We start from the raw sequence: 27477 nt of genomic DNA on the forward strand, positions 1-27477 counted from the left end.
TCATTCCCTTTGTGTAAAGGGAGCTTGTGTGTGTGTGTGTGTGTGTGTGGCTTTCTCTCTCATCCCCTACAAGAAAGGCTCGCCCCCTCCCAAGTAGGGATTGCAAAGAATTTTTTGTACACACACAAAGCATCCAATTCCCTTAAGGTTGACCTTTGGACACAACCTTTGAATTTTGGAACCTTAGCATTTTGGAAGTCTTAATGGGCTGAACCTTAGGGTCTTTTTAGCCCATTGTTGCACATGGCTCTTTTGTAGATGCCCCCCCCTTTGGATCCCTATTTTCCCTCCTTTGGATCCCTATTGTGGCCGGTCTGCTAGCTTAACCAATATTCTAGCTTTTTCTCCCCTGTCACTTTCCCATATTAAATGATCAGTTTAACATGAGAAAATCATTTAGGAGAATTAGATATTGATTATTATGACATTACCTCTCTCTTGAAATCATGGTCGTCCTCGACTATGGTGTAGAGAAGATAAAGCATATTCATGAGTCCTTTTCTTAGTGGGTAGAGGATCCCTATGTTACCCTACGACATCATTCCACAATGGATGACTAGTCCATTTGGTGCTTGAGAGCCTGAGGCTGCCACAAGCATGTCTGCACACTAGTCCTATCAGTCTTCCATAGTAGAGTGACAAGCTCTACTTGGTTTTTGGGAGACGTCGTCTCCGCAAACTTGATCTAAGCATGCATACTACTTCATTTTTGTGCACAATAAAGAAAAAGAGAGTCTTATAAGACAAAAAAACTTTGTTCATTTTTAACATTTTGTACATTTTCTTACTGTTGGGAAGCATTGTAAGCATTGACAAGGTTTAGGTTATCCTTTAATTGTATGCCTTGCATCCATCTAGCATCTTCAAAAGGATAATTCTTAAACTTAATAAGATATCGTCGGATAGTCTTACCGCCTCTTAATACCTTGTCTTCATGTCGGAGAATGGACTCGAGCTGCAGCACCTCCTCTTGGTCCTCGATCTCTGGTGGGTCTTCAATAGTTGGTTCTTGAGGTGGCTCTCCTTTGTAAGGCTTTAATAGGCTCACATGGAAAGCATTGTGTATGAGCCAATGATTGGGTAACTTGAGTTGATAGGCCATCTCATTGATTGGCCTAAGAATCTGTAAGGGACCATAGTACCTTTTTGCTAGTTTAGCATAGTACTTTTGGTGGCCCGTAGGATTCTTGCCCGTCGTGTGCCTTAATCGAGCCTTGGGAAACTTTAATAAGACCCAATCATTTTCTTTAAAGGCTTGGGCTCTTCTGTGCCTGTCAGCAAAGCAGCCTTTTGCCTTTGCTGTGAGATAGAGATTGCATCCTTAATCTTTTGAAAAGATTCTTATAGGTCTCGGCTATACTCATCTGTAGCGAAGATCTTCCCATGTACCTTAAGTAGCAAGGGACTTTTTGATCTTCCCTCTATTACCTCGAAAGGTGCTTTTCCCGTGGAAGTATGTACAGTGTTATTGTAAGCATACTCCACTAAGGGTAAGTACTTCTCTCATTGGGATCTTTGATCTACTTCCGTTACATAGGCTTTTAGTAGATCGAGAATTGTTAGGTTAGCTATTTCACTTTGGCCATCCGTTTGTGGATGATAGGCCGAAGAGAAGTTTAGCCTTGTCCCTAAATTCTGAAAGAGACCCTTCCAAAAATTACTGGTCATTCTAGGATCTCTATCCGACACTATAGACATTGGCAAGACATGGTACTTGAAAATTTGTGAAATGAAGAGGGTTGCCATTTGATGGGCTTTGATAGTCTTTTTAACAGGTATAAAATGAGTTTGTTTACTGAACCTGTCTACTATCGTCCATATTCCTGTATTCCCATGGATAGACTTAGGCAATCCAAAGATAAAATCCATGGATATGCTCTCCCATGGTGAATTAGGGATTGGCAAGGGTTGAAGCAATCCAAGTTGCTTCCCTCTATCAAATTTTGTCTTTTGGCATACCACACATTTAGAAACATACTCTTGTATGTTCACTTTCATGGTAGGCCAATAGAAATATGTTTCAATTTCCTTTAAGGTAGACTGAATCCCTCTATGCCCCACATAAGGTGGAGCATGAGATTCATACATTACTTTCTCACGTAGTGAGTTAGTAACGCATAGCTATTGCCATAGAGAAGATAACCATCTTGTAAAGTAAATGGTTCTTGTTTATTCCATAATGCAAGGGCTGAAATCACATCTCTAAAATCGGGATCAATAGCGTACTCATCTATCATTGAAGATAGATCATTGTGAGTTGCTATGGAAACCGCATTCACTGTCTTGAGAGTGCATCAGCTACTTGATTATGCTTGCCAGCAATGTGAGCAATATGAAAATGAAATTGCGAAAGAAAATTTACCCACCTCATTTGTTTGTCGGAGAGCTTGGTCTGCGTCATGAAGTACTTAAGACTTTGGTGATCCGTTCTCGCAGAATGAAATGAGTCCCCAATAAATAGTGCTTCCATGAGTCCAAGGCATGTAGAACTGCAAGGAGTTCCTTTTCATATATGCCTAGAGCTTGCTCAACAGGGTCGAGCCTTTGACTCTCATAGCCTATGGCGTGCCCTTCTTGGAGCAAAAAAGCTCCAAGGCAATCACCACAAGCATCACATTGGACCTCAAATGGTTTTGAGAGATCCGGTAATGGATCCATTTGGATGCCATCTTGAGAGATAATGTGACCTAAATACTGAATCTCTTGCAAGAAAAATTCACTTTTCTTTCGATTAACATAAAGTTTATTCTCTCTTAAAACTTGAAATATTACCTGGAGGTGTTGCTTGTGTTCGTCTAATGAATTAGAGTAGATGATAATATCATCAAAGAACACTCTAGTGAAGGTTCGATGAGGCCTGAACAGCTTCTCCATCAAGCGGTTGAATGTGGCTGGTGCATTGGTCAAGCCAAAAGGCATGACAATGTATTCGTAAAGACCAAATGTGGTGCGAAATCCGGTCTTTACAATGTCTTGATCAACTATCCTTATTTGATGATAGCCACTTTTTAGGTCAATCCTACTGAAGTAGGTCGATCCTTGTAGCTTATTAAATAGGTCTTCTACCCGTGGAATGGGAAACCTATTCTTGATAGTGATCCTATTTAGTGCTCTATAGTCGACACACATACGATATGTGCCGTCTTTCTTTTGCACTAATAGCATAGGTGAGCAAAATGGAGATGAGCTAGGCCTAACCACGCCCTTCTCAACTAACTCATGCACTTGCCGCATAATCTTCTCTTGTTGAGCTTGAGAAACTCTATAAGGAGGTTTGTTAGGCGGTGAACTTCCTGGAAGAAGTTCAATTGCATGGTCATCATTACCTCGTTTAGGAGGTAGCTCACAAGGGATGTCGTCAATAAAAACATCTTGAAACCCCTTGAGAAAATTGGATAACTCTAATTACTTTTGGTTGCTTTTATTTTCTTTTGCTAAAGCATTAGGTTCATTTTGAGAATCTTTAACAAAAATCATGTACACAGAAATAGAGCTCTTTATTGACTTGTTGAAAGCTGGTGTATGTACAATGGGGATAGTGTTACGCATTTCCTTAGCATCTATATACATGTCTTTTTCCCTGAACTTAAAGGAGATTCTCCTTTCAGGAAATTTAACATTGGCAGCCAGGCGGTCAAACCATGGTGCCCATAGGATTACATCCTCATGCTTGAGAGGAGAGATAAAGAAGTCCTCTTTGTCCACATAGACTTGGACATGAAGCCTCAATTTCCCGATTAAGGGAGTGACTGAAGCTTCTTGCCCCTTGAAGGCATTGTCTGTGGGTAGGACATCTCCCATCTCGTAAGCTTGTATGCCTAGCTTGGTGGCCAACTCTATAGATATAAAATTGTGAGTAGAACTAGGGTCAAAGAGAATAAAAGCATCATGTTCTCTTACCTTTCCCCAAGCATGGCATAGAGGAGATCCTTTGTGATGAGTTTGGTGAATCTCCTCCTCTTGGATTTCAACCAAGGAAGCTCTAGGAGGATCTTGGCGGTTGTTCTTTTGCGGACAAGCGCAGTACGCATGCCCTTGTTCGCCGCACTTGAAACACCGGTTATCCTTGCGATAACGCTCAAGCTCTTCAGGAGAGAGTTTGTTTTTACCTTTGTAAACTCCTTCTCTTTAGCTTTGTTGGAGTTGCCCTTAGGAGACTTTTGGACATTGTCCTTCCCCTTAGGCTCGTTGGAACCCTTGTTTTTCATGGGCTTATTATTTCTTTTAGCCCCCGTTTGGAAATTGATTTGAGAGGCCACCATAGCATGGTGTATTACCGCCGATAGGGTACGTGGCCTTTGGGAGTTGACATACTCCGCCATTTCTTCGGTTAAGCCCGCACAAAATTGTTGCTTTTGCTCTCCAAAATCCAACTTTTTGAAGACAATGGCTTTGAGTTGTAGGTCCCAAAACTTGTCTACATATTTGTGGATGGATTCATAGGGAGAGAGCTTTAAGCTTCGCCATTTGGTGAGTACTTTGTCTTTGGCATCGGTGGCCAAAAACTGCTTCATAATGGAAGCTCTTAAAGCTTTCCATGTTCGTGGAGCTTCACCGTTGGCTCGTAGGCTAGACCACCATTGCCTGGCGGACTTTTGAAAGTGCATAGCTACATGGCGTAGCTTAGAGGATTCCGTGAAGCCCTCATCTCCAAACGCCACATCAAATTGCTGGATAAAGGCCAAGACTTTGTCCGTAGCACCAAAGGTGCCATCATAGGTAAGGAAAGAGATGCTCTTCCTTCCCTCTTTGAACTTCTTCAGCTTGGATGACCTCTTCCATGCGGCATAGGATTTCCTATGGCCTCTTCTTTTTGATGGTTCAAAGGTTGCACCATCACTTTCTTCAGAAGGTGAAGAATTTGAAGAAGGTGGAGAAGAGGGTGACCTCTTTCTCGCCTTTTTCTTGTCTTGATCTTCGTCGTCTTCACCATCACTTTCATAAGAGGAAGAGGATGAAGAAGATGGAGAAGAGGGTGTCCTCTTTCTCGCCTTTTTCTTCTCTTGCTTTTTATCATCCCTCTTTGAATTATGATGTGGAGAAGGGTGCGATGGTCTTCTCCGCTTTGGTGGTGATGGAGAGCGGTTAGCCCGCCGTCTTCGTGGAGCCATCTCCGCCGAGGTGGCGGGAGACTCACTTCTTTCTCATTCCTTCAGTGGAGGCTCTTGAGTTCTCCTTTGGGAAGGAGATGCATCATCAAGAAGTAAACTCTTGAGCCCTTCGTATGGATTCTCTTCTTCTTCCCGAATCAGAGAGAGACCTCTTTTGGGAGTCTCACAAGGAGGCTTCCTAGGTGTTCTCTCGTCATGGTGATGAGCTTGGAGAATCCTGTGAGCACGGAGCTGCCGTTGCACTTCACTTTGGAGAGATGGATTGCCCATGGCTTGCTAAAGCCTAGAAACAAGATAGTTAACAAGCATCGGAGCATCATTAGTAGCTTGCTCATTAGCAAAATCAAAGTTAACAACATTAATTTCACTCTCTTTACTATTGTCAGCCATTCTAACAACTTTTAGGTGTAAACTTTTTAGGTGTACTTTGGTACTTCAAGCCCTAGTTTCTACTCCTCTTTACCCCTTTAAAAAAAGCACTCAAGCTACTGTACCCGTGGCTCGAATACCATTAATTGCAAGGAATAGAAGAGAGGGTCTTTCAACACCAAAACAGCACCGGCTCCTATCAAGTTTCTAATAGCTCAATAGTGGTTAAGCCGTAGGCAAGCCCCATAGGACTCCACTATTAAGACCATAGCTCTCGACGGTGATGCCCCGTTAACTGCACGAAGGTAGGCGCACTGCAAGGCTGAAAAATCCCTATTCTACTTACTCATAGGCAATTAATAATACCAACCATTTATGCTAGCTTGAGGACCTCCCATCTTGAGCAAGAAAAGAGAAACCTTGTGCTCTGATACCAATGTAACATTTAATGGCCTAAAAACTTGTGTGTAGCGGAAATTAGCATGAACATAGTGGGCATTTCATTAGAATAGATTCCTAATGAGAATTACAAGAGTGCTTGGGTGGAGAGAGCAACAAAAATCATAACACCTAGTTAGATAGCATGAACAATACTTTCAAAAGAGAGAGAAATTAAGCTATTGACAACAGTTGAGGACCGGATTTGCATGGAGCCGGTCCCCCCTTCAAAAGGCTTTGTATTATGGTTTCTCCCATCAAGAGAGACATTGTACAATACAATTCTTTGTGTTCCTTCAAGACTAGTTGGTGCAATGAAGATGAAAGCTTCATGCACTAAGCAAAACACTTAGCAAACACAACATTAATTATCCCCGTTCTCAGACCCAAGACCTCACACACCTTCAAAGATGGTGAGAGCTAGCAGGGTATGAGAGTAGATTGAGAGAAAGAAGGAGTATCTTACGAGAAAGATGTACATCTCCTCACATAATCACTCATATTAGCATAGCTTAGCTTAGTAATTAGCTTGGTAGAGGAGATGAGCATGCATTGAAGCTTGGCTCTTGGTTGTATTTGCATCCACATGCCAAGAGTATGTCGATGTAGGCTTCTATCTCACAAGCTTGGAGTAGGTGATTAGCTCTCCATTAAAGCTTGGGAAGAGATAGTCTTCTTTACTTCTCACATAGATTGTGTGAGAGTGTGTGTGTGATAATGCCTTGCAAAAATCAGCCCCCTCTCTCTCTTGGGCGAGCCCCCTTGATATTTGCTCTTGCTGTCCTCCCATTGGATCTCCTTAGAGCTAGCCAATGACAATTAAGCAGCATAAGTGATAGCCTTCTGACATGTGTCCCCCTTTCCCCTTTTGTGAGAGCTTAAGGTAATTTAATAATTCAACTAAACTCTCATTCGACCCCTTTGCCTCCTAGCCAATAGGAATCAGGCAAGCCATTGGGCTGCTGAATGCTCATTGGAGCACTTGGGAGACTGTCCAATAGTCTTCTAGAGGACTTAATTCTCATTGGTTCTTTTATTAAGTGTTTTTAAATTAATTAAACTAGATTTACTCTAGCCTAATTCTCATTGGTCCACCTCCAAGGACATCCAATAGAAATTGGGTATAGCTTGTGGGCATCTGGGCTAGGGAGTTGACATGTGTCCCTCATTCCCTTTGTGTAAAGGGAGATTGTGTGTGTGTGTGTGTGTGGCTAAGGAGAAGATACAACAAGCGAAGGATTTTCTCCAAGACCATTTTGACATGCTTCGAGTTGCTCGACAGAATGTTAAGCAAGCTCAAGATCGATATAAGAAGTACACAGATGAGCATCAACTTCTTGCTACTTTCGAAGAAGGAGACAAGGTTTTCCTCAAAGTTCCGAAGCATTCAGAAGTCTGAAGACGGGAAAAGTTGCTAAACTTTCACCATGCTATTGTGGACCGTTTACCATTCTCAAACGTATAGGTCAAGTAGCCTATAAGCTAGCTCTTCCAGAGCACTCACGAGTTCATCCTGTTTTCCATGTTAGCTGTTTACGAAAACAGCTAGGACAGAATGATAATGTCATTGACACAGGTGTGCTGATTGACCTTATCGACCCGCCAAGCATTCCTCATGAGCCCGAAAAGATTTTGGATACCGTAACGGGTGATCTAGGTTGAAATCCATACAAAAGCATAAATGGACTAAACCCTGTAGTCACATGCTTTGAACTATTATAAGAAAATTTCAATATAGGTAAATAGTCTTCCCAATTGGTTTGCTTCTTGCTAACGTATGCTCGTAGCATATCCTCTAGCACTTGATTAACTCTTTCTGTTTGACCATCTGTTTCTGGATGATAAGTCGTACTTATATTAAGTTTAGTTTCCAACTTTTGGAAACACAGCTCTCCAGGAGTGATTATCGAACTTCTGATCTCTGTCACTAATGATACTAGCTGGAAGACCATAGAGTCTATATATATGCTCTACAAATAGACATGCTAATTTCGGTGTCTTAACCGTAGTCTTAGTGGGAATGAATTGACCCATCTTTGTGAGACGGTCTATAATTACCCAAATGGCATCATGGCCACAATTTGTAGTAGGTAGTCCTACTACAAAATCCATAGAGATACTCTCCCACTTACCTTGTGGAATCTCTAAAGGATGTAAAAGGCCACCTACCTTGAGGCGTTCTGCCTTATTAACTTGGCACTGTTGGCAGTGATAGCCGTTTTTCGGCTCTCTGTAATTGCCATAGTGAGTTATCTCACCCTATCAAATCACTCAAACACTGTGGTTACCCTCACCCTTTCACTGTATATAGGTGCGTGTGAGTTAGGGGACTTTTCCCATATCTCCTTACTGAAATAAAAAACCCTCAATTAGCTAGTCATTGGGCTAGTTGAGCCAAAAAAATAAAGAATATAAAAAATATAAGTATATTATGGCCCATGTGTATGTAAATATTTCTTTGTATATAGGGCCTAAATAAAAGATTTTTTCATAATTATTTTGGTATTTATTTAAATATTTCTACCTAAGTGTGTGTTATTTATGCTCTGTACATTGCCTCACCATTACCACAATTTTTCTTACCATTTTTCATAGTCTTTATTCCATATAGAAATATTTTCATGTAAGCTTCTCTTATATTTGGTGTAACTCCACCCCAACAAAAATCCAAAAAAACTAGTTTTATTTATGTGTATATTTTTTCACTATTGTGATTTTTCCCTTCCTACATCTATTTTGTTTTTTTTCCAAAAAATTAGAACACCAAAAATATTTATCTTTTTATGGTAGCCTCATAATGAGAGAGATTTCTTTTGACCCCTTTATATTTTTTCCACTTATATTATTTATATTTGACATGTACATATTTTTTAGACTCCTCAATATTTGATTTTCTTAGTTGTACTATTCACTTATATCATGATCTCAACAATATCTTCAATTATAGACCTACCAAATAAGGTCAAGGGTAGGTGGCATGCATACATGCACTATGGAGGGCCCACTCTTGGAGGTATTCAAAAGAATCATCCAAAGAAGGACCCCACAAGGACTTTGTGCAGTGGAAAAAAACAGTCGGTTTTGCTGAATTTTTAAAGTTCACTTGCTCTTCGAATTTGAAAAGGTGATACAAACAAAAGTTGTAGCTCGTGGGCCGAACTTTTGCCTCAAATTTTTTCATATTTTTTTGAGCTACGAGCTGTGAGCTATGATTTTATTAGTGGACCCCAGTTTTCCCATGCTATGCATCCACACTCTCTCTTCCACTTTATCATTTTCCTCTTTCACACACACTTCTCCACTCATCATCCCCACCTCTCTCACCACTCCTCTCTGCACCCTACTCACCTTCACCTCAACCTTGAAGAATAAGAGAAACCATGGTGAACTCATACCTCCCACACACAATTCCATTCCAAAATTGACTACCTAGTCTCATTTTTCCTCCTCCAAATTACCCATATCTATCAAAAAAACCACAAAATTCAGCCTCTTCTCTTAAAAGACAGCATCATGGTGGTTGATTACTCAGCTTCAATTACCTTGTCTCTCAAGGAAGGTCAAGAGTGGAGAAAAAATGTACCGTCAACAAGCGTCAAAATTGGCCCTACTCAAGACACTTGGAGCATCAACCTTGTAAGAAATCCACCTTTTCTTACCTCTTAAGAGTTTTTCTTCCTTATTTGTATCCTACATGGATACTCCCATTGTAAATATCCAATTCCATTTGTAAATTAATACTAACTCTACTAACACTAACCCACTATGAAAAGTCCTATCACCTCCATTTCTCTCCTCTCTCTTTCCCCACCAACTTCTTGATAATTCCAAGCAAAAGAAATTAGATAAATTGATGAAAATCTAACCCAACCATGGTTAGAGGAGTAACCCTACCTTCAAAATTGCTATAAAAGGAGGGTGTAGCTAGCACAAAAAGGGGATCCATAAGCAAGAGCACTATGCTATAGCTTGAGAAGCCAAGCTCAACCTCTCTAGAAGGAGCTCTTGAGTGGAAGCTCATTGTCTTATGCATGTGCATGTGTTGTAATAGGAGATTAGCAAGGGAACTCTATGCCATTGTAAGAGAGAGAGTGATCACTCAATTGAGAGTAGGAAATCTATCATTTCTCCTACTAGTGTAAGCCCAACATTTGCTGAATCAAGGAGGGTGGATTTGGACTAAGCTTGGATACTTTGTCTCCCTTCCCACGTGAAGTAATGGACAACAATGATGTGTAAGTGTCTTGGTGTTTTTTTTTTGTTAAGTTCTTGATAGCTTGTCTCTAGTGTTGTCATCAATTTAGCCATAAATCCCACATACTGTAAGAGGGCGACAGGGTGGAGAGGACTCCCCTGGCCTTAAGACAATGAGTGGGGTGGCTTTTCTTGTGATGTGTTGTGGTGTAATTTACTCAAGCTATGTTGAACAAATACTAATATCACTTTGATTGGTCATGACAGATTTGTAAGAAGGTATTAGTGCATCAAACACCCCCCCCCCCCCCCCCCCCTTCTCTCTCTTTCTTACATATATAATTGTGTTTGCTTGATCATTGCCGATACGTTTCAAAGCAGCCCGAGCACTATCTCTCTCTCTCTCTCTCTCTCTCTCTCTCTCTCTCTCTCTCTTTACGCGTCCTAGTTCGCATCTAAAACTAGGTGGTGCCCCAAATTTGTGTAGGGTTAGGTTGCGGGTTTGTGTGTGTGTTTGTTGTTTTTCCAACCCCAACCCAATTGAGCAGCACGGGAGCCTTGAAGGGTGTCTAGAGGTTGCTCTTCTTGTTGCCCGCCCCGGACCGCTTCAGCAGTTTAGTACATACTCTTGAACATCATGATGTAAGCCCGGCCAATAAAATTGCCGTCGAACTAAGGCATACATCTTACAGATACCTGGATGACCAGCACTTGGACTATCATGACACTCAAATAAGATTTGGCGCCTAGTGTCTGAGTCCTTTGGCACACATACTCTACCTTTGTGGAGTAGCCATCATCAATGGAAAAATTCTTCCATCACTTAAGCTCTTCCTGAGTAGGGGCGGACCTCTATGTGTTGGAGTTTCTATCTGCGCATGCAGAGACATGTTGATTTGGCTGTTCAAAGACATGTGAGTGTGAGGGACCGCTTTTTAAAACTGCACTCCACACTTTAGCATATGAGTGATCTTGTGCACACTTGCCACGTAATGACTCCAAAAATCCACTCTTTAGTTCCGTGAAAGCAAGTGAATTAATATGAGGCATCCGACTTAGTGCATCCACTACTACATTATATCGCCCCTTGCGATATCGTAGCTTACAATCATAATCTTGAAGGATTTCTGCCCATCTAGCTTTACGACCCTTCAAGTCTGTTTGAATAGTAAACCATTTGATACTCTCATGGTCAAAAACTACTTCAAACTCGGCACCATATAAATAGTGTCGCCACTTTCATAAAGCGTGAATTATGGCATAGAGCTCTCTCTCATAGACATAATAATTATGTTGAGATCTATCTAACTTTTTACTTTCAAAGGCTATAGGTCTTCCCTCCTGGAGAAGTACCGCACCAATGGATTTATCACTAGCATCAGTCTCTACCACAAACGGCTTAAGTGGGTTGACGATTGCTAGGATGGGAGCAGTGGCCATAGCTACCTTGAGTTGTTCGAAACTGCATTTTTGGGCTTCTTCCCAAGAAAAGGTCTTACCTTTTGCTTTAAGTTGATCCGTCATAGGAACAATGATTTTGGCATAGTCACAGATATACCGTCGATAAAATCCAACCATGAATAAAAATATTTGAAGCTCCTCAACCGTATTGGGATGTGGCCATCGAAAAATGGCAATGACCTTTTCAGTGTCCATCTTGATGCCAGAATAAGAGATCACATGACCGAGGTAATGTATCTTTGTTTTAAAGAAATCGCACTTGCTTTGCTTAGCATACAGCACGTGAGCTCGTAGCTGTTCAAACACTAATCGTAAGTGTTCTATGTGTTCATCTTCAGTCTTACTGTAAATGAGAATATCATCAAGGAAAACCACAACAAATTTTCCAAGATAGGGACGTAAGACACTATCCATGAGTGTCATAAATGTAGCTGGAGCATTGGTTAGACCAAAAGGCGTAACAACAAATTCAAAATGCCCGAACCGTGTTCTAAAGGTAGTTTTGGAGATGTCTTGCAGTAGGATATGTACCTGATGGTATCCTGAACGAGGATCTATCTTTGTATAGTATCTTTCCCCATGGAGTTGATCAAATAACTCATCCACTCGAGGCAGAGGATACTTGTTCTTGATGGTTATCGCATTTAATCCGCGATAATCTACGCACATGCGCATAGTACCATCTTTCTTTTTTACCAATAGAATTGGTGATGCCCAAGGCGAAGTGCTGGTCTAATGAAATCACGAGCGAGGTAGTCAGCCAAGTGACTCTCAACCTCCTTAGCTTCTTTAGCACTCATACAATAAGGTGGTTTACTCGCCAGTTTAGTGCCTGGCAAGACATCTATGCCATGCTGCACATCATGTCTAGGGGGTAAACCCAGTGGTAAATCACTTGAGAACACATCACTATACTTCGTGAGTAAGTGAGTCAGCTTTTGTCGTGCAAACGGAGAAAGTAAACTAGAGCTATGCTGGGATGGAGAATCTTGTAATTCCTGTAATGTTTGTTTTACAACAGTTGCACGTTGCTCGTTGCTCGTATATAATTAAAATTGAGAGCACTTTTCTCGTTAGATTTGTTAACACTTTGTTTATCAATAGAATTCATTGCACTTTGCATACCATTACTAGAATTCACCGCACTTTTCTCTTGAGAATTCACAAGACTTGGAGACAAGCAGTAACACAAAAAGACTTCATCTATTAAACTTGGTTTCTGCAAAATAGAAAGCTCGGCTGTACATATAAGAGGTGCAGATGGTATATTTTTCTCACCAAGCAAAAGCACATGTTTACCATTGGCCATAAAGGATAAGGAGTTGTGTTCATAACTAGTGTGCAATGTGTTTCCTAAACCATGCAGCCACTCCCGTCCTAAAACTACATCAACACGGTCCATGTTCATAACTTGGAAGTGAAGGGTCATCGTATGATCTTGAACAATAAGCTCAACCCCTTGAACTACTGTGTCCCATACTTCTTTATCATTCCCAGACATCTGATCCACCACATACTTGTGAGAGATGGGAGTTTGTGTAAGCTTCAATTTCTTACTAGCTTATAGTTCAAGAAGTTATGAGTTGCACCATCATCCACTAAAATACGAACACGTTGTCCGTTAATAGTGCCATGCATGCAAATCAAATCATGGGGGCCAAAGGTGGGTTGCCACATTGAAGCAGGCACACAACACTTGTGCTTTTGTTCCATATGAAGAACCTCTACAATACAATATTTAGGAGATGAATCTAATGTGAGACGTTGCACCGTGTGCATGGCCTTTTCTTTGCCTTGCAAAAGAGGACAATATTTTTTGTTATGTTGGTCTGAAAGACATCTAAAACACAAATTGTGTTTCTTTGCACGCTCAAAAACAGTAGTGCTGAGAGATCCATGCGGAGTATCTTGTGATTGCTTAGGCTTCTTAGCCTCTTGTGGGCGTGGAGAGGTAGATTGTCTCTTATTCCTCTTGGAACATGTGGGAGATCTACCTCGCCATTGGCTCTTAGTCACATTGCTCTTAGCAAAAGTATTCTTAGAATAGGGAACATTTCCTTTCCTCTCTTGGTCATCATCATATCTTTGTGCATGACTAATGGCTTCTTCCAAAGTTTTTGGATGTTGGGTCTTAACATGAAGACGATAGTCTTTGTTAAGACCCCTATTAAAACCCCGTATCATTTGGAATTCATTGAGACCTTCTAGTTTTAATATGATTTTCCGATACTTTGAAAGGTACTATGTGAGAGAGAGGTCAGACATGCGGCATGCATCCCATGCTAACCAATTCTTATCTTCTTCATTGGAGTCCAAAAACTCTTTGGAAAAAAGCTTGAAACGCAGCCCAAGACGGAGGACGAGCATCTATTGGAAATGTCATCCACCACTTATAGGCCTTGCCTTTAAGAGATAGACTTGTTTCCACAACCGTCTTTATATCCGGGGTGTGTCTCAATCTCTAAATATCACTCCATTTGTGTAAGAACGTATTGACCGCATCCTTGTTGCGATCACGCTCTTCCCCGTGAAAATTAGGAATGGTGATATTCTTAAGTAATGCATTGCTACCTTCTGCATCTTCTGCAACACTTGTCTCTTGGGCTCCTTGAGTCGTGCGAGCTTGGTTTCCTTGAACCGTGCCACTTGTGGCTCCTTGAGTTGCCTGTGAATTCATAAATTTCACAAGTAACTTTGTAAGATTGGTAACATTTGCATTGAGTGTAGAGAGGTTTCTTTAAAGTACGCTTTGGCGATGTTCCAAAGTCTTGAAAGAAGCCATATCTACAAGCCCATGATCTCCTAGGTCATCATCATCATGCATATTAGTGTCAGCAGCACCCGTGGTGCCTTGATTTTGATCTACGTGCTCAAAATCAAATGTGTGTGTAGGTGGGATATCGTCACCGGCCATGGTAAACACACACTAATTCAAAGAGAGAAAAAGAAACGACAACTTGTACCTTGAGAAATTGAAGTCTGTGTGTTTTGTATGCTCCGCGATTTGCGTTGCATGCGAACCTCGCATTGCGAGAAGTTGAGCGCTTCACTTGTCGTTCCTTGTAAGAACACCTTTGATGATTCTTTACAAAAACTCGTCGTTTTTGTGAAGGCTTTCTTTACTTTGAAGCTACCTCCTTGAGGAAAAAAGAATTTTTGGAGGAAAACTTGACTTCCTCCAAGAAGAAGTGAAAAGGAAGGGTAAAGCTACTTCCTTAAAGTTTGAAGCTTTCCCTTTCCTTATAGTTTTTTTTTCAACACAAGTAGACTATCTTTCCTTGTTATACACAACAAGGGCCAATAGCTTGATGGTAAAGTGTTGGCCTCTTACCCTCATGGGTTGGGTTCAACCCTCCTTCATGCAAGGGTTAAGTGGGCCTTCCTACGTGCGCAGCCAACGGAAGCTTTCGGAGCGTCGGTGCCATCGAATTGCTGGTTGAGTTTGCCTTGGTCGCCCGTTGTGGAGGGCGTAGATGGGGCGGCCACTATCGGATGTCGCTATTTGTCCACGCTTTTCTTGCACTTGTCTTCTTTTTAATGCACAACAAAGACGTCGCTGTCTGCAGAACGTGGGGGAGAAGCAGGGCGTCGCACGCACATGCAATCCGCTTTTAGCCTCCTCCCAAAAATAGCTTGGATACCAGTGTAAGGGCTGTGGTAATGCGTGTGCTAGTCTCCACCCAACCGTGCTATCTTATAGCCTCCCCCTAGCGTACACACTGTCCGATCGTGCCAGTGGCCTTGCCCATAGAACCCATGTCCTTACAATTGTACACTGGTTTATTATATTGCTAGAGTTTGACTTCACAGTGGTAGTAAAAAAAGGTAAAACGCATCTACGAGCGTATCGTCTTTCAAGGCTACAAAACCGGGAAGCTCCTGAAGGAGTCAATGATGAGATACCTGATGCTTATCTTTTCAATATTTAAATGATACCCAAATGGTCTCATAAAATTGTTAACATTCTTTCCTTTGGAGGTAGATTTGATAAAAAGGAAGAGGGATCCAAACAACAAACATTTCGACAAACAAAAAACTTTCAATTGATAGCAGGACGACTATACCATCTAGGCTCGGACAAAATTCTACGATTATGCATAAATCCAGAGGAATTCGAGTGTTATCTTGAGGAAGCACACATCCAAGACTGTGCATTTCATTGTTCAACAATGAAAACACACCAAAGAGTGAAACACTTAGGAGAATATTGGCCAACTATGTATGCTGTCACACATGCTTATGTTAACAAATGTATTATATGTAGTGCCAAACGATCGGTGGATCACGCGACATTGTTTCGGGTCACCATTGCACCTGCATGGAGTCAATATATCATTGATTTCTTAACAACAAGGATATTTCCTAAAAACATAACAAAAGCACGACAAAGGGCTATAGAGTTGGAGGCTCGAGACTTTAATTTAATTGAAAATCAACTCTACAAGCGAGGAAAGGACAATTAACTTAGAATTTGTGCAACTGAAAGTGAATACCTGTTGATTCTAGAACATGCACATGGAGGAATAAGTGGAGGCCATTTTTCAGGCAATAAGACGGCAAAAATTGTCTTAACCGCGGGGATATGGTGGCCTACATTGCACATGGATGCTGAGGAATTTGTAAAGCGTTGTGACGCATGTCAATGCACTAAAGTGCCGATAAAAAGAGATGAGATGCCACTACGGCCAATGATGGGAGCATTGGCATTTGCAAAATGGGGAATTGATTTTGTGGGGCCTATTTCACCCCCTGCGTATCTCACCCATTGTTATGGAATTGATATTTTATTATTCATTGCAGATGTGACAGGTGGAAAAGACTAGACCGAGCTAGGCCTTTGCGAATGAAAATATATATATTGTAAATTTTATTATTCAAGTGCTCTTTATGAGCTTTGGCCATTTATGACCGGCGGGCCAGTTTGTACTCACATTGACCATTCAAGAAATCTATAAATGAAATACGTGCAAGAGGGAAATGGTCACTCTTGCACGGGGAGAGATTGCACTTAGTGTTTGTGTTGCTCTTCTCTTCTCACCTCTCCTCTCTCCTCTCTCGCCGTGTCGACGTAGCACTCCATTCTAGGAGGTGTATCTGCACGCGCCCCTATTACTCTCTCTAGCACTCTGTCTCTCTTTGTTTGTGTATCTCGCCATTATGCGTCTATGTGGTTGCCAGGTATGTCGATTAGTCTATTCTATGGTTTGTAGTATGTTATTTCGGGTATTTGGCAGGGATGCCGCGTCTTCCGGTTGTAGCAGTGGTATCAGAGCCCAGGCTACGCTCCAGAGATTGCAGATTCAGATAACCAAAAGCTAAGTGCTCTTGTTTTCTTCTGATTTTAAAAATTTATAATTCTATGTCCTTGTTTTATATTATCTTTTTCATGCAAATTTGACGTTAATCCTTCATTAATTTATAATTAGTGAAGATCTGAATAAGATAGTAGAAATGATAATTTTTTACTGCAAGCAAAGTTTACATAATATTAACGTGTGTGTGTGTGTGTATATATACATACATACATATATATATATATATATATATATATATATAAATATTAATAAGCATGATAGATATCGTCATACGATTTGTATAGGAGACGGAGAAGAAGAGCCGTTGTCGATAAATTTTAATACTTTAGGAACAATCTCAAGAGTTGTAGAAGGTGAAGCATTCGAGCAATTTTTCTCATTAGTATCACAATCCTAAGAGAGCTCGACGAATTTCCCAAAGAGACGGAGCCGCCATCTCAACGGGCACCAAGCGTCGAGTTTGCAGGAACAGATAGCATGGAAGGAGTGTCCACACCCAATGATTGATTTCAACGCCCACGGGAGTAGGCAACGGAAACCGCCACCAGTGCTGGCTTGGGTGCAACCTACTTGACTTGCTTGTTACTTGGCAGTGCCATCAACAGAAATGGCCGCACTAACAACTATTATCATGTTTGAGTGGAAGCTTGGAACACGAACGGATCTTTATGAAGATCAACCATTGGTGCATGGAAACACACCATCCATGAGTGCATGCCGATGCAGATTGTGGTGTCTCCACACACAGGCCCTCACCCTCAGTTGTTACGGCTCTGATTACAGAGCACTCAGATGCAGCTTGTACGAGCGCTTCTTTTCCCTACCCCTCGTTAGGAGCATGCAAACCAGTTGTCTCAATATTTTTTTACATTGCATGCAAAGGCGGCCACCCTGCTCACCGACGGAACTCTCTCTCTTTCTTCAGTCGCCGCCACACACTTCCTACCTAACTCTAGCGCCCACCATGCACACACACAGAAACGCAATTGAACTATCTCTCTCTCCCAATGCCTCTCAGACTCTCTCTCTCTCCCCCTGCCACTAACTGGCGGCCCACCTGCAACAAAGTGAAATATCTCTCTCTATTTCTCTATCTCTTCGTCGTCAGTGGGCTGACGACACCCTGCATGCACCCACCCAACTGTCTTTTTTTTTCACGACCATGCAACATATCAGCAAACCATAGTAGTTATCTCTCTCTCTCTCTCTCTCTCTCTCTCTCTCTCTCTCTCTCTCTCTCTCTCTCTCTCTCTCGGGCCACCAGACCAACCACAGTTTGCGACTCCCAGAGGTGCCATGAACCAAACTCACCAACTAGACAAAGGTCGCCTGCCTTTTTCGGCTAATGAGAGGTCAGCTACGAAACTACTTGCACCAAACCCTCTGGACTCTCGGACCCTCGACCAACCACCAGTCATTCGAGCCTTTTCCCCTCCCCACCCCTTGTGTGGCCTTGGATTGACACACACACACACACACACACACACACACACACACACACACACACACACACACACACACACACACACACACACACACACACACACACACACACACACACACACACACACACACACACACACACACACACACACACACACAGTTTTCCCTCTCGCATGGTGGCGCCAACTGTTGCAACCAACTCGGATTCCCTCTCCCTACGTTTTTGGCCCTGCATAAACATGCGCACTGCAGCCGCTCTTTCTCTCATCCTCTGCAGTGCCGCCACCAATTTGGCTGCGTAGTAAACCATCGCCTGCGCGATCTCAAGCAGCACCATATGCTCACTTGAGCGTCCTCCCTGTCGCCCGCAGGAGTCCCTGCTTTCTGCTGCGCGCCGGGTTTCTCGCCTACGACCTGCTGAGGGCGAGCTTTTTGAAATGGGGCCTCTAAACCCAAACCAATGGGCCTACCCTCACAAAATGTTCGTAAAGAGGTACGCACACTACTTGGGGCACCACCTTCTTTTGGGAGTGGAGAAGGAAACCAATCAAAATAGCACTTGCACTCACCCACTCAAGCAACACACTTTGAAAACCCCCTTACTCTATATACACTTTGGACACTTGAACACCATCAACGATTATGCAACCCAATGCCGACGATTATACAACCCAATGCCGTGCATCAAATGAAATATGCAATTTGTGGAATAGTATTCACCTTCTCCCCATAAGAATACCCATAATACATCCAAACTTCTCCTCTCTCAAGCACTCATCAAAAAGTCATGCGCACAAGACTTTCCTCTCAAACACACAAGAGAATCACTTACAAACTAACACACTTTGCATAGAGAGCTCATCTCCATCTATGCAATGCCGTGACACAAATAAAATCACCATGAGAGGTAGCCACATGCATATGTAATGAAGCAAAAGAGAGTTGGAGTGAGAAATTTCTTTAGACCAATTGAATAAGTGTGGAGAAACAAACCAATGGTAAATTGAGAATAGAACACTTACTTGATTTCTCGCACACCTTTAAGGGGAGGACAGACGTTGGCTAACCATCACGAATTGCGACGCTTGAAAATTTTGAAGATGATTTAATGATCACTAACATAACCATGAGAGAGATCATGATGTATTTACAAGTTATTGAGGTGCTATAAATGATTTATTGGGTTGATGGAGTAAGAGATTGTAGAATAGAAAGAGTGGAGGATAGAGTTGCACTTCCTCCAAAGAGGAGGGTTAGGAGGGAGGATGTGAAAGAGGGAGAGTTGGGGTTTTCTCTACTATTGATCAAGAAACAATATGAAGTTGAAAATATAGGTGTGTGTCCTTGAGTCTCTCCAAGGGGGGCTATTTATAGTTGCGTAGGAGTGGGATTATGCTACACTTAATTAGGGTGAGTGATTAGCCCTAATTAAGTGTCCTTTGACCACTCATTGAATATTGGACATAAAAGGGACTATTTATTCACCAAAAATATCATTTTAGACCGTGAAGGCTCCATAGGGGTGCATAATGTAGGTGGGCCCCACCATGAGGCCCTACGGGTGGCTCCTGCGGGGTATCTCAACTTGTCTGTCTTGGCATTTAGAAAGCATCTGTAGGTTGGTCCCATCACATGCAAGTGACCTTGAAAACTCATTGCTCTTCTAGAAGATGAGTAGGGGGAAAATAAAATCTCACCCTCTTGATTTACTTGATTTACAGTTCCCTTTTGCTGCGAATCTGACAGATTTACACTATTTTGACCATAACTTTTTACCTGTAGCTCGGAATGACATGCTTCAAAAGGCAAATTTGACCTTCTCAACATGTTTGATATGAATTTGGACTATTCTTCACGCCCATGCACCAAGGAATTCGGTTTGGAAGGTCCACACTAGGTTAGGGAACCTTTTGCTTCCAAGTCTTCTTGTATGGGCCCTTTGCTTGTATGCATCCAAGGGGAATCATGCTTTTTCAAAAGGCTATGATGCTTAAACAAATAGAGGTGGGCCCAATATTATTTGCTTGTGAAAAGAATATACAATTGGAGTCTTTTTGAAAAGAGAAAAACTACATGTATATTCTTAAGAGATATTGGGCCACCTATGTAGGGGGCATAGAAGACTTGTAGAGATGGACCATAATCTTTAATAAAGACAAGTGGAGAGTTGATTTCCATGGTAATTTATCTATATGGGATGGAAAATGGATATATTATTTTTCTACTACTAATTCACAAAAGGTAAGAAAGTTTGGGGGTAGATAGTTGGTTATTGTATGCTTACTTTTATTTACAAAGCAAAAAAGAAAAGGGTGGTAATATAAATATATGACTAAGGTGACATTTTTGGGAAGAGTACAATGTATGTGTCGCCACAAAGGTTAAACGAAGAGGGGGAATTTACTCTAGATAACTTAATATCGTAGAAAAATATATACACATATGAGGAAGAGGACGTTGAGTCGGCTGAAAAATGTTGCAAAAAGATAGTTACCATTTTATGCCACTCATATTAGCCCTCCCCCAAGACTAGAGATATTCATATCTTTAGGAGGACGGTGTTGCTTCTTTTTCTTCTTTTTTTTTCTTTTTTTTGTCATTTTTCCTTTTTCACTTTTTTTTTTCAATAGGAGGAGTGTCATGCACTCTTTTACTCCATTAGACCTGCTTTTCATTACCTCAATCCCATAAATCGAAGATGGGAGGGTTGCCTTGGGTATGTTCAGATTCCAAAGCTGGTTCTTCTTTGCACATCAAAGCTTTAAAAATAGGTGGAGCATTTGCCAAGCCCAAGGGAGCCATGCCAATTTGGAGCTTAGACGATGTAGGCAGATGACTTCCTATCAACGGATTGATACGTTGAAAGTAGGGCTTTAATCTCCATCCATTGACTCTGGTCTTGTGGAGTTTTCCTGATAAATATGCTAATCTGTAACTACCATTCCCAAACTTTTTTTTTTATCATGAAAGGTCCCTCCCATCTTTGCAAAAACTTTTTGTCAAGTCGAGTATCAAGTCGGTTATCATAGCGAAGAACCAACATACCTTCCTTCAATCCTTTCCCCTTGAGCTTCTTGTTGATTTTGTCCCTTTGGCTTGTCGCTTTGGTGATGTAGTGATCAATGGACTCTTCTCTATCTAGCTCAAGTCGTTGGAGATCTAAGATCCTTTCTTGTAGAACCTCTTTTGGTTTTTTTGCCACTCTTGCAAGAACGCTTGAGAGCTCTACCTCAATGGGGAGAAGTGCCTCCTGTCCATAAACTAGATGAAAAGGGGTGAATTGGGTAGATACCTTGAAAGATGGCCTCGATCTGATAAGATTTCTAGGGGTGTTCCAAACCTACTACAAATATGGTCAAAAATAAACTTTGATACCTCTTCAACTATGATTCGGGTTGTGCTTGTTGCTTCCGCCCATCGTGTCATGTAGTCAACACCCATGATGATGAAAACCTTCCCTGTAGAAGTACGAGGTAGGGGACCTATTGCCTCCACACCCCACTTTTCAAAAGGGCCATAAGATATTTGGGGCTCGAGGCTCACATGTTAGTCGTTTATCCCCAGCAATTTGGCATGGCTTACATGCCTTACACCAATATTGGACATCACGATGTAAGCTCGGCCAAATAAACCCTGCTTGTAAAATCTTCCTACTTGTAATATCTTGAGAAAAGTGACCACCACAGACATCATCATGACATGAAAGAAGAATTTTCTCTATCTCTTGCACACCTGGTACTCTCCTCAAGACCAAATCTTTCCCTTTGTGATATAAATCATCCCCGATCAACTGGTAAGGTGTGGCCTTCTTAACTAGTCTATGTCTTTGCACCTTGTCTAAGTGTTTGGGACACTCACCTGCTTGTAGAAAGAAGATAATGTCTTTTAGCTCCTCTTGACCTTGATATTTGGGTTCATATAGTTTCACACCTCCTACCGCCATTTGAATCTTTTCATTTGCGAGTAAGTCTGCTTCCTTGTTATGAGTTCTCACAATGTGTTGTACCTGTGTTGCTTTAAAACCCTTCATCAAAGCTCTTACACTACTAAGACACTCAAACATGTACGATTCTTGCACCTCCAAGTCCCTTGGATTTGCCTGACCACTAGCAAAGAATCACCTTTTATAATAAGTCTTTGTATGCCTAATTCTTTGCATTATTCTAACCCAAGGGTTAGAGCAGCATACTCAGCATTGTTAGAGTGAACATTGGGTAGAGTGATACCTTTTCTAACCATTACCTCCTTTTCTGGGTTCAAAATGATGATCCCCCCTGCTGCTTTGTCTTGTTGGCGTTGATAAGCTCCGTCAAAGCATAAAGTATGGGCATTATCAATCTCCTTCACTTTGAACTGTTTTGAGCTTTCCTCTCTTTGTAATCGTGATCCTTCCCTTTCTCTCACTTTGTAGGTGAGAATGTCTGCAAGTCCTGCTCTTGTGCTATCTTCTACAAGGAAAATGTATTCAAACTCTTGGAGTTCAAGCACCCACTTTGCTATTCTAGATGAGAGGCTCATGTGTTGTACTACATATGGTAGATTGTGCTCTAAGGTGAGAAAAACAAATGGCACAGGGAGAAGATACGATCAAAACTTTCTTACCGCAAACAAGATTGCAAAGACCACTTTCTCCATTTCAGTGTATCCCTTCTCGGCCGGAGTCATCACCTTGCTTGCAAAATAGATCGGCCTCATGTATGATGTTTTAGGATCTTTTTGCATCAAAACAACACCAATTGCTTTGAAACCTACACTTGGAGTGACATAGTAGGTCTCCTTTGGATCTGGTGGCATTAGGATTGGGAGAGAGCTAAGAATGCCCTTCACTTCCTCAAAACATTTTGCATGTTCCCTCCCCCATTCAAATGTAGATTGGCTTGCCAACCTATGCAAAGGGGCGATGGCTTCTGCTAGGAGATGGATGAAGCGAGACATGTACCTAACTTTGTGGTTGAAGGTCATTAGCTCCTTAGTTGTTGTTGGTGGAGATAATGACAAAAGAGCCTCTACTTTAGAGGGATCCACTTGAATTCCTTGTGAAGAAACCACATGGCCTAGCAAAACCACCTGAGATTCACCGATATGACACTTCTCTGGGTTGAGTTGTCCCCCAAATTGATGGAGCCTCTTAAGCCCCTCTTCAACCTTTTGGCAGTGAAGTGATCTACAACTATAAATACAGAAATCATCCATAAAGACTCTTATAGATTTTCCAAAGAATGGCTGAAATACAAATATTGTGAATCTCATGAAGGTGCTAGGAGCATTGGTGAGCCCAAAAGGCATTACTCTGAATGCAAAACATCCCCAAGGTGTGATGAAGCCAAGCCATTTTAACCGACCTCACCGAACACCTCCTCGACCGCCCATCCACCAATGAAACCATCACACCCCGTGTGGACACTCTCTAGCTCAAACCTAATTTTTTTTATTGATGTAATAAGCCTACACTGGCGGCACTTGCACTTTCATTTTTCATAGCTCTTCACTGTAGAAATTTATTAATCTTGCAATGTCGGTCTTATTTTTAGATCATCAGATTTTAATTATTGTCTATTTTCCACACTGCTCCTGGCACAAGCACAACACCTTATTTAAAACAGTAGGTGCAACCTATGTATGTTCGCATTTCACACAATATCATGAACATTGTGCACATACAAATAACCTAAAAATGTATAGATTGGCATCCCTACTTTTGCAAAATTGTGTTCTTCTCCCAAATTTCTACCACATTTACATCGCTCAAATCTGATGTACTACACCTAGTATACTGAACAATGACATATCCCTTTATCTTGGACCACGTATTGTGGCCTCTGCTCATATCCCTCCCCCTTTACCCCCCCCCCCCTCTTACAATTACATTGGGACTACACCTGATCACCAACTACAATCTGGCTAGATAATACTATCCACAAATCTAACTAAAGCATAGTGAGGCCCATTAATGAATCATACAAATTTGTAGTAGGTAACAACACAAATTTAGGTAGTCAGTAATTAGAACACAATGCTGGAAACACAAACAATCAAGATTCATAAAGTAAACTTAAGCTCTAAGCTCTGTATAACTCCCATATCCTCAGTGGATTCTATCACACTATTTGCAAAAATTTAATTTTCCTTCTAACGCGGCTATATTGCATACTGTTTTTGCGATTCCTTCTCTCGACCGTGGTTATCAAATGTCCCGCATTCTTCATTAGGGACTTGAAATTGTAGGACTTACCAAATTGTGAAGATTTTATGGGTTTCTCTCCTCTTCGAATGACTCATTATTTAATGTATAGTAGCACTGCTTAACCTCCATACCTTTATTCGGTTTATCTAATTTACTAGAAATTAAAATTATTTGTCTTGCTTGACTTTAATCAAATGATTTTTATCAAACTTGTTTTTGTTACATTTCTCTAACTCATTTAAGGATTCACAAAAACCGATGCAGACCATAATGCGAGGACGTCAGATAAGTCATCTTTTAACTTTTTTTTTGCAAAATTCATTCCTACGGCTTTCGTACTAATCTTCTCACCATACTTTATCGAGTTTTGTGATACCCCCTACTATGTTATCGATCCAATATCTATCCTCACCTAAACCTTACTACCTCTTGCTTGATTATACTAACTATGTCATACAAGATTGTGCCAAGCTCCTAGTTATGTTTATTGATAGCATTCCCAGAGACAACACAACTCTCTCAACACGCATAATCAAGTAGCCACTCGGGATCCTACTGGTATGTACCTCGAATACATCACTCCTCTTTTCTCTGCATTGTATTTGTCTCTGCATTGTATTTAAGCTGAATACTCAAACACTACAAAGATTATGCCCTCTTATTGAATACTCAAACACTGCAAAGATTATGCCCTCTAATTGAATTCAAAGGAATTTTTGTGAGATAATTTTGTTGAGATGCTTTGTCAGTAAGCTATGCAGCTACTCATGTGAGCTACAGTACTTTGGGATAGTGCACAACAATTTGTAAGTGCTTTGATATACTGCACTGTGATGTCAACAACATAGTAAATATATATATTTTCCTTTATGTCTTGCCTAGTCCATTGGTCACACACACACAGATTCGCTGATCTAGGCAGTGTGTAGATACTCATCTTGGTGCAAATTCGCCGATTTAGGCAGCAAAAGTGCAGATTCGCCGATTTAGGCATCACACTTTATTTGTGTAGACTCGCCGGATGAGGCAACACCGATCACAAAATCATGCTGCAGTGGCTGGCCACCACTGTAACTGGTATGATTTTGTTACCCAGGTACATAATGAAAGTGATTTGGATTTGGACTTATATTGTGGAATTGGAATTGGATTGGGATTTGGTATCTGATGATTATTTTATCACGGCAGTGTTTATGTGATGAGACTTGACATTATGAGATTGATGATGAGTGTGACCAATGATATCCTGATTCATCAGGATATGACATATCCTGCTTATTCTAGTGGTATGGGACACTAGAATAGGTAGTATGTGGATGATGGAAAGCATAAGCAATATTGTTGAATTTTATGTCTTTTTCTTTTACTATTTGATACAGATTTCTAATCATTGTTTTTGACAAGTATTGTTTGTAGATTTTTACCTTCGCAACTGAAGACAGTTGCTTTCCAACGGAGAGGTATGTTATGGAATTGATATTTTATTATTCATTGTAGATGTGACAGGTGGAAAAGACTAGACCGAGCTAGGCCTTTGCGAATGAAAATATATATATTGTACATTTTAATATTCAAGTTATGAGCTTTGGCCATTTATGACCGGCCGGCTAGTTTGTACTCACATTGACTATTCAAGAAATCTATAAATGAAATACATGCAAAAGGAAAATGGTCACTCTTGCACGGGGGGAGATTGCACCCAGTGTTTGTGTTGCTCTTCTCTTCTCACCTCTCTTGTCTTCTCTCTCACCATGCCAGCGTAGCACTCCATTCTAGGAGGTGCATCTGCACGCGCCCTATTACTCTCTCTTGCACTCAGTCTCTCTCTGTTCGTGTATCTTGCCATTATGCGTCTATGTGGTTGCTAGGTGTGTCGATTAGTCTGTTCTATGGTTTGTAGTATGTTATTTTGGGTATTTAGCAGGGACGCTGCGTCTTCTGATTGTAGCACCCATACCCAATATATCATCGTGGCTACGGACTATCTCACAAAACGGACTGAAGCCAAAGCGACACAAAAAGCATGTGCAAGGACCACTGCACAATTTTTGTATGAGAATGTCTTTGTAAGATACGGATTACCAATAGAAATTGTTAGTGATCGAGGAACACATTTTCTTAATGAAGTCATTGAATACCTGCTAGAGGAATTCATGGTCATACATAAAAAATATGTTCCATATCATCCACAAGAAAATGGACAAGTTGAGGCCACAAATAAAACCCTATGCACTGTTTTGACTAAAATTGTATCAGAATCAAGGGCAGACTGGGATCAACAATTACACTCAACACTATGGGCATACAAGGTACCTCACAAAACATTGATTGGAACAACACCGTAAACATGGTGTTTGGTCTAAACGCTATATTACCCACAGAGTTTTTGATTCCAACTCTATGAGTGGCGAAACACTTAGAATGGACAGGCCATGAACTCTCTTCAAGAATAGATGATATTGAAAAACTAGATGAACTTCGACTGAGAGCTGTAGCTTCGATCTATGCTCAGAAGAGAAGACAAAAGGAGTTTTTTGACAAGCATGTACGCACAAAATATCTTAAAACAGGTGATTATGTACTTGTTTACACTTTGAAGCAACATGCCAAAAAACTTAAAAAGCGAGGGATGGGACCCTTTGTGATTAGTGACTTATCACAAAGAGGAGCCGTCAAACTTGCAACATTGGAAGGTGAAGAAATGCCAAATTGGATTAGTGGGTGTCGGTTAAAAAAGTATCATTTACCACTAACACAGGATATGCTTCCACAAATCCATCATGAAAAACAATGGACAAAGGAGAAATAGAGGGTCAGAGAAGAAGCACAAGCAGAAGCAAAAGAACGCATTGCAAAAAGAAGGCTTCTACGACAACAACAACAAATTGGATCACCGTTGCGAATAAATGCTATTCGATTAACAAATTTTAATGAAGACACAGTGGATCCAATAATTGCAGTC

Source organism: Adiantum capillus-veneris, chromosome 6 (genome assembly GCF_014529385.1).
Source record: "Adiantum capillus-veneris isolate H3 chromosome 6, ASM1452938v2, whole genome shotgun sequence".
NCBI lineage: Eukaryota > Viridiplantae > Streptophyta > Polypodiopsida > Polypodiales > Pteridaceae > Adiantum > Adiantum capillus-veneris.